This window comes from Anas platyrhynchos, chromosome 5 (genome assembly GCF_047663525.1).
Source record: "Anas platyrhynchos isolate ZD024472 breed Pekin duck chromosome 5, IASCAAS_PekinDuck_T2T, whole genome shotgun sequence".
NCBI lineage: Eukaryota > Metazoa > Chordata > Aves > Anseriformes > Anatidae > Anas > Anas platyrhynchos.
The window spans coordinates 58,587,509-58,596,094 of NC_092591.1; the positions used below are offsets into that span (position 1 = coordinate 58,587,509).

An 8,586-nucleotide genomic window follows, 5' to 3' on the forward strand; every position below is an offset into this window, starting at 1 on the left:
GTAACCTTATTAAGAAACTATTTTTTTCTTGGTCCAGCCATTTCATTTATCTCAGGTATCTTTAGTAAAGTGAATTATCAGATTTATGCCATCTGGGTTTCTATTCTTCTGAATTTTTATTTTTTTTTTTACACCTTGATCCATCAGTTATGCTCCAAACAGGAAAATGCTTTCATATAAGACTGCTCAAATAAATACACTATCAATATGGACATGACTTTTAAGCCTCTCAAGTAGGTATATATCTTTTACTTCTTGTAAGAACATGTGAAAGTTCTTCACAAACACTGCCACTCAAACTAAAAAGCCATAGTATCTGACAGTTCATTCAGACTTCAAGATTTATCTGTCCTTTACATAACCTACATCTCAGTTTTTTGTTGCTGTTGTTTTTAAACCAGAGTACCAACCTAAGCTATTAAACAATATTCATTCCAAGCCAGCAAATGATCTCATTTCATACGCACATGCTCTATCTGGGTCGAAGTCCCCACACGGCGAGTAAACAATACAATTTCCTGCAAAAGAAAACCTCTGAAATTAGTCAGGCTGACAAGAAACTCAGATTAGACTTGGCAAAAGGTTCACAGAGACCTAGCCAAATTGGCTGTTTCTGATTTCTAATGACACCCAAAATCACATTTGAGCCGCTCCAGTTTTACATATCATAATCCCAAGAAAGCAAACTATTTATTTTCCAGACTGATTCCCTCCCACTGCACCAATAACCATTAAAGCAAGGGTCTGATCTACATTAAATGAATCCTTACTGAGATGTTTTAAGTATTACAAATAACATGGCACTGATACATAGATATTCAGCAATGTCAGAATGTAAACAAAACCAAAAAAAAAATCCACTGTAATGGTAATTCTCACAAAAAAAAAAAAAAAAAAAAAAAAAAAACCATACTCAACAATAACAGTACTGTTTTAAAAATAATAGTACTTCACACAAACCAAAATATTATCCTCGTGAAACAAGAGGTAAGCTTAAGACCTGACTTACACATATCGCAGTTCTCTTCAGGAAAAAAAGTAAAGCCTATGGCAGGAGGTGCACAGCAGACAAATCAATTTAAAGTTAGTATTTTAAAATGAATTAAAAAAAAAAAAAAAAAAAAAAAAAGAAAACCGACAACAAATAAAGCATGCATTAGTGTATTCCAATACATCTGTGAATAAACTACACTGGAATTTGAATATATTTTGACAAACATGAAAACAACCTAATCACAGATTTTGCTGCTGATTTTAGCTTATTGGAGACAAGTTTCAACTACCTAGAGCCCCACTAGAAACAAGCCAAGCTCATGATTCACTGCAACTTTGTTTGGTGCTCGTATTTGTTAACTCACAACACAATGTGGATTTAATTAACAGAATGCTTTCCTATCATCAAACAATTTCACTGGCCAAGCACGAAGCATAACAAATCACTTTCTAAAAAAACTGACACAACGCTATCAGTAAGGTTTAATCTGTAAACCTTCTACTACTGTCACATCATCATACATATTGTATGATACCTTTCTGAGGAGTGAAATTGACCCAATTATGATTTTGCAAATATTTAATCTTTTTACATATTATTGCAGACAATTATTTTGTGTTTTTACACTCTGGCTTCTTTTATTTTGAAATTAAATTAAAATGATCTAACATGTACTGCCCGAGGCAGAGAAGAGGAGAAATCATCACATTTTGGAAATGTAGAATGCACGTACTTCTGTGGATTGAGACCTGTTGTATGATCAGACTGAAGATGTGTGATAACAGCTCCTACCAACTTCATTTCAGGCTTGCTTTTTCTTACCCTAGTTGCTTTTCTAAGTGAACACAAGAGGGCACAGCTCTTGTGCAATCTCCAACTGTATTTGCATTCTCCATGTGCCAAACTAAAACCAGTTTGTCCCTCTTATAAACCGTACCCCTCCAGAAAGTTTGCAGTCAAAATAAGGCAGAGCAATAGATAAAAAGTCTTGAGTGCATGTAACTTCAGCTACTACGTGAAAACTAAAATACTGTAAATGAAATAACACAAGATTACCATGTGATAAAGGTAATACTGAGCCTTGAAAAGAAACATGTAGTGTATAGACATTAAATTATCTATTTCAGGAAATCAGATACTGACTTAACTAACATCTGGACCTCCTGTATATAAAGCATCCTGGAAAAGGAAGTATGGAGCGACTCAGGAAAAGGATCGTCCTGATAAGTGGAGGGAACAAAGCGAGAATATAGGAGTCTTCCCTGCGTCAAATCTTTGAGGCCACGCTTATCTATTTTTAACACTGAAAAATGGCAGAGTTAGGAAGACTTCCTAGTTTCTGTGCTTTACAACCATAAATCGGGTATTCCACTTAAATCTATTACTACGTGTTCTACAATTATCCAAAACATTTAAAAAAAAAAAAATTAGTTACAAAAATAGGTAATTCTCAATAACAAAAGTAGCCCTTGCTAAGTTAAATAAATAAACCAAATGAAAGAACAAAACAAAACAAAAAAACAACAACAACAAAAAAAAAAAAACCTGTGTAGTTGCATGCAAGCAACCCACATATTCAAAAGGCACATACAAGCACCAAAAAGCTCAGCAGAAGGCAGGGGGTGGCACAAAATACAGTTTGGTTTTAACAGTGCTGTGGCAGCCTCCACCCACAGCTCCAGAACCTTTCACAAAGCCTTTCTCCCAGTGCAGAAGTAGACAGGCTGAAAGCATTTGGTGTTGGGCCATCTTCCCACCCACTGCACTGCTGCAAAGCCCTGCCTCTGGCTGCACAGGACCACTGTGCACACAAAGCATGGAAGCTCTTTCAGTCAAGCACCTCCTGGCCCAGACCAACAGAGCCCTGCTGGTGTGGTACCACCACAGCCTGCGTTTCTGTCAGCAAAACGCCTTGCTCATGACCGCTGAGCAGTAGTGCTCGGCAGGCAGGCTGTGCACTTTTACTGAGCCAGGCAGTGCACCTCTCGCTGAATCAGTTGCCTTACAGCACCACGCCTGCCTTCAGAGGAGCCAAGTCCATGAATTCACCTGCCCAAAGAACAGTGCTTCCACAAGACATGGTGACGTTACCGGTAAAAGCAAGCAAATTCTGCTTTTCAGGCATATTGGCAATTTATATGAGCAAATTGCTCCATCTTCTTGGTTTAAAAGAGCCTGTCTTCATGAGAAAGGTACAGCATACAGAAATTGACTCTGATGCCTGGATGAGACAGATGTAACCTGAAAAGCAGCTCACGAGATACATGCAAATGAAAATAGCGACTGACACCAACTCTGCAGCAGAAATCTGCTCTAAAGAGGACATGGCCATGGTTACAGCATAGATTTAATTACTAGGGTACATCAAGTCCTAAAAACAGCTTTGGCTACAAGATTTTAAAATTATTTATTTTATTTTTTAATCCTTGGTCTTTGCACACTGCTTGTCCTGAATAAATACTCTGCTTTTGCTATTAAATTTTAAAAGCAGCAACTGGACTGGGCAGACATTCCCGTCATGTCACTACCGTCAGTGACACATCAGGCAGCATGGCTCAGATCACAACAGGACTTAAACACAGCAGCGTTCAGCATCAAGACGCTTGGCTGTAGGGGCTCTGACATGCCTGAAATTTCACTCTTGGCATCACACCCCAAAACCCTGTGCTGCCCCTCAGATGCCCATGTCATCTGGTTAGGCGTAGATGACCAGCTCACTTTTCTTTGAAAGTAAGTCCAGTAAAAACAAGTAAGCACTCTTTTCCTAAGTGATCGAAGTGGCAAAAATGCAAGAAGCTTGTGAGTACAGCCTCCTCAGGGGAAGAAGTTCAAACCACCTTTACCTTCCATGGAAGTGCCCTAACACCAGACTTCACTCAGCGAAGGCAGCTGCTGCCTCAGCCAGGCTGCCCAGCACACACAAGGGCCGCTCACCAAAACAGCAGGAGTGGGTTCCTGGCTTATGTGCACCTTTTACCTGGCCTTCTTTTAGAGCAGGATAAAAGAAGTGCGATTGCCATGAACTCAAGGGTGAAAAGGAAACGAGTCTTTTTATATGCAGCATGAATGAAAGAAAGCATCCATGCAGCGCATGACATGAATGTCTGGGGTCATTATCTACAGCCAAGGCTGTGTCTGTGTTGATAAAGCGCTTGTCTTTTTCTAGTTCCATTGATCCACAAACACTTAAAAACAAAAAAAAAGTCAAGTCTTCAGCTGGGGAAATAAACAGCAATTACTACTGATGTGTATTTACTGAGGCCTTTAGAAAAGTTTTGTATCAAATTGTTGTACTGGGAAGACAAACTTTAATTGGCATTTTTGCTCCTGGGATCTGACTAACACACATTTTGCTGTAACTGAGATAACTCACACTCGGCAAGCTATTGTTAAAAAAAAAAAAAATGTATTTCCCTCCTCCTTTTTTTGGATTATTTACTTTCAGCAAATGTGCCATGTCTGTTTGTCCTCAGTATAGAGATTTAAGTGAAAAATAAAATGTTTCTCTAGCTTGGGTGAAAATAATGAAAACCAGTTCTAGCATGTCCAGAGTTGAGTGCAAGAAGAAAACAAGCTCATGGAAAGAAAGCAGAATATAGATAGGAGGAAATAAGCACATCACCACAACAAAATAGTATTTTCCTTCTGACTAGGTTAGCAGCAGTAGCACAGCAGTGTAGAATTTTAAGCAAAATGATCACAAAAGATCAGAACTGATTTCCAACGATTACAGCTCAAAAATATATCAGGGACCTCCAGCTATTCGCTTTTGCCTATTTTAGCAAGATGATATAAATTTGTCATAAAAGCAGAATTATTTTTTTCTTCTTTTCAGAAGTAACCATCTCAAAAGTAGTAACAGGCCATAAAAGAATGCAAAGATCACATCAGTCTACATTAGTTTCTGGCTCCGTTCTCTGAAACGCTATATGCTATTGCACACATGTTTGTTTTTATCTGTCAGAGTGGTTTATTGTTAGGGAAGTGTAGTATCAGCTGTCTCTTCCCTGCCATCAAAGCTACTTCGTTAAAGTTAATAGTGTTTGACTTCCAGAGGATCTCTTACCAAGGTAACACAAAAAACTTCTGCTCATCATTATTTTTCCAGCAGTAAAGACACCAAATGGATGCAATAGCCCCTTTATCTTAAAAAATAATAATAAAAAAGCCCATTGCATTAATCCATTGAAAGCATTTAAGAATTCTACTTGTCATTTACTAAATTACTTTAGCTGTGAGAAACCGTGCCCCAAAAGTTAACAGCACACCATCAGATAGCAGACCACTCTGTATTAATGAAAACCTGCTTTGGTTTGTGGAAGGCTACTGTACAAAGGTCCCGATACACCTGTGCTCCTCTGGGCTGCTGCCTGTTTAAGATTACTGCTTAATGGGTACAACTATTTGCGTTAACTGACATAAAGCATTTAGCAACGCCGTGCCTGTAGCCCGCATGAACACACTGCCTTAAATAAAGAACATCCAGAGAATATAATGCTGATTTAGTTAACCATTTCTGTTTGGTTTTAACTAATCATTAGTTGAGAAATGTTTGATAAGCCATTTCATTTTGAATACTTTTTCTACACTTCTAAAAACATACTCCTTCCCTTGATAGCATCACTGGCTCTGTTCCCTTTGCATTTGCATCTCTCCTCATCTCTACTATCTGCAAAGTGCTGTCAATGCTATCTGATTTCATGAATTTATGTATTTCCCCAAAACTGCACTTGTTTCTGTATGGGAAAAAAAAAAAAAAAAAAAAAAAAAAAAAACACTGGCAATACATGTTATTACTTTCAATCAGAAAGTACAAATTCTGTGAACACCATTAATGAAAAAATATGTATCGACAAAGAATTAGAGGAACATAATAAATTATGCTGGAAAATGTTTATATTTAAAGCTGCTTACATAGACAGAAATGCTGCTGCTTTACATAAAAACATGCTAGTTTTCAGAGAACTACTTAGGGACTGAGAGTGTAGGTTTTAGTGTAATACACATGTATCCCATTAACAGTAGCAAATGCAGACTTGACACAACCATTGAGAACTTGTTCCTATATAATGCAAATTAAATATAACAGAAACCATTAATCTTTAAAAAGATCAACACAGTCCCAGACACATTAGAATGGTTTGACACATTCACAAAAAATGTTAATCCAAACATAACGTTAGTGAGATCAAATACAGGAGGACCAAGTCTGAATCAATTTTGCTCTGTGAGTTACATGTTATAAAAAACTCATGCAGCTCAAAAACCTGTAGTAAAATACAGATAAGTATTTTATGCAGGATTAAGAAGCATCCAATCTCCTAAAAGGCATTATAATCAAATTTGTAAAATTTGTGAAATTTGTAAAAGAGAGAGCATACATCTAATGTCTACAACTAGGGAAAAATTAACTGAATTACACATTTTTTTCATAACAGATCATCCTCCCTCACATTCTTTTAAATACGAATTTAAAATATATTTTTTTTTCCCAGACATTTTTACCTGAGTAATCTCAGTACCATTTTTTCAGTATGTACAAGTGCACCAAGAACACTTGTGGTATGTAGGAATGCACGTGGTCGTTTAACTGCACTTAAGCATCCCCTCCGCGTGAAATTCCTGCAAGCAACGAGGCTGAAAATAAACCAGTTAAGTATATTGCTTGAATCAACTACTCACACTTCTTTAGAGGTACAAAGGGATACCTCCAGACGAAGCCGAGGAACAGGAAGGTGCGTGAACGAAGCGCCCAGCAGCCAGCACAAGGGGGAGCAGTTGGGTAGCGCTAACCAGGCTTGCGACCCCTGCCTCTGAAGGTTTAAGATGCAAGTTCACAGAACCTGCTCGCCGGCTGCCTTGGCCAACTGCACAGACAGACAGCTGCTCTTGCTAAAAAGCAAGAGCAATTGCATTCACTATCTGGTCACTATTTTAACCACAGCTGCAAAATTCAAGCGTTTGTGGGTGGAGGGAACTTCTATACATTTTTTTAAATTTTGGTAACATAGAAGCACTGCAAATTAAGTGAATTACAAGGCATCAGAGAGTATCATTGAAGTCCCTATGTGCTCCTGCATATCAACTCATTTCAAATGTTGTACAAAACCATACCAAATATCAACTTTTCCTCCATCTTGAGGGGACTAGAAAGTTGCAGTACACATTGAAATACACTGAAATGCATTTGTAAATCACTGACCCTTATGAGCTTTGCTGTTTAACTGACAAAATCAGTCTTTATAAAGAAATCTGGATAAAGATCTTCAGCTGAAGCTCATTGTCACAGCTTACTGTGATGTTCTTCCAGATTAATACAGCTGTAGCACTTCCTGTGCAATTGCAGCCATCCTGCTGTCTGGAAACCACCTTCTCCAAGACCCAAGACAGTATGCTTCTTAGGGCAGGGAATACTTTTAGTTTCATGTTTACCAAACACAGTTGGAAAACAAACACCTTCTGTATGTGACTAGGAATCACCATTGCCACAGTTAAACGCTTTCAAACAAAAACTTCAGAAATAATTGTCATGATAAAATAGATAGCCTTTCATACTTAAGCGCCAAATACAGCCTGATTAAAAAATAGCAATTAGCACACAGACCAACAGACATGAAGCAGTGTAAGAGCTCTTTTGAAAACCAGATCTTCAATCAATACTTGTTTTTTAACATAACAGATATATTTCACAAAATAATTTCCACTACTAACGTATCTAAGTCTTGTTTTTTACTACTAAAAAGCAAAAATGCCAGAGAGAAAAATCCTCCATCCAGCACTTATTCTTACAAGTACAGTCCTCCATTTTTAAGACAACTTTCTAAAAGAAATTCACATGCTCAAAGCCCCACCCAAATTCCACAGAAGCCAGCGTAAATCCTTCCATGGGATCCGCTGAAAGCTTGATGGAGTTCGTTTTACTCTTCACCACACAGCAGAGCACCATCCACCCAGATGGGTTTTTAAAATCACCAAAACAGTAAAATTTCACACTCAAGTGAGATACAATCAAGAAAAAAAAAAAAAACTTTTTATATTTTTTTTTTTCTTTACATAAACTGAAAGGATCACCAATCTTTAAATCACTCCACACCACCTATATGCAACTTTTGGCTCCACAGAATCGCTGCGGTTACTTCGGCCAGCTGAGACTACCATGCTCATCATTAAAGGAAACACAAGAAAATCCCTTCAGCACAAGAAAATCTGAGCTACGGGTCCAATAAATCAGCCGGTTAGCTTAATTAAAAAGAACATATTTTCAGTGGCATTACTCCAAAAGCATTACAGATAGGTCAATTAGTTACATTCTTCCCTCAGAATAAAAAGTGAGCCCTGACTCTGTTATTTTACTTCCGTAGGTTACTTGAAGATTTTCATCTGGGAAAAAAAAAATAATAAAAAATCTCATTTAAATCCACACTCTTCCCTTTTACTTACTGCACTATGCTGTTAAGAGAAGGGAAGATTTAAGGGTTTTTAACCGAAGTATCTGCTGGAAGTTCCAAGTAAAGCCTTGACAGGGGCCAGCTTGCCAAGAACTCCACTTTCCACCAGTAAGCTAGGAAATCTATCCAACTTTTTTTTTTTTT

At 37.7% G+C, this 8,586-nt stretch overlaps 1 long non-coding RNA gene across 3 annotated transcripts in view; it reads right to left on the reverse strand.

Annotated features, from left to right (window-relative positions):
* Window positions 1–7,552, reverse strand: part of LOC106017858 (uncharacterized) — a 194,268-nt gene extending 186,716 nt beyond the window's left edge. The window contains exons 1-2 of one of the 3 annotated variants that reach the window (XR_011809823.1): window positions 7,109–7,552; window positions 6,677–6,886 (exon numbers count right to left, since the gene is read on the reverse strand). This is a non-coding gene — a long non-coding RNA (uncharacterized lncRNA). The remainder of the gene's footprint in view (window positions 1–6,676; window positions 6,887–7,108) is intronic. The other 2 variants (XR_011809824.1, XR_011809825.1) reach the window with 2 other exon arrangements.
* Between the last annotated feature and the right edge of the window lie 1,034 nt (window positions 7,553–8,586).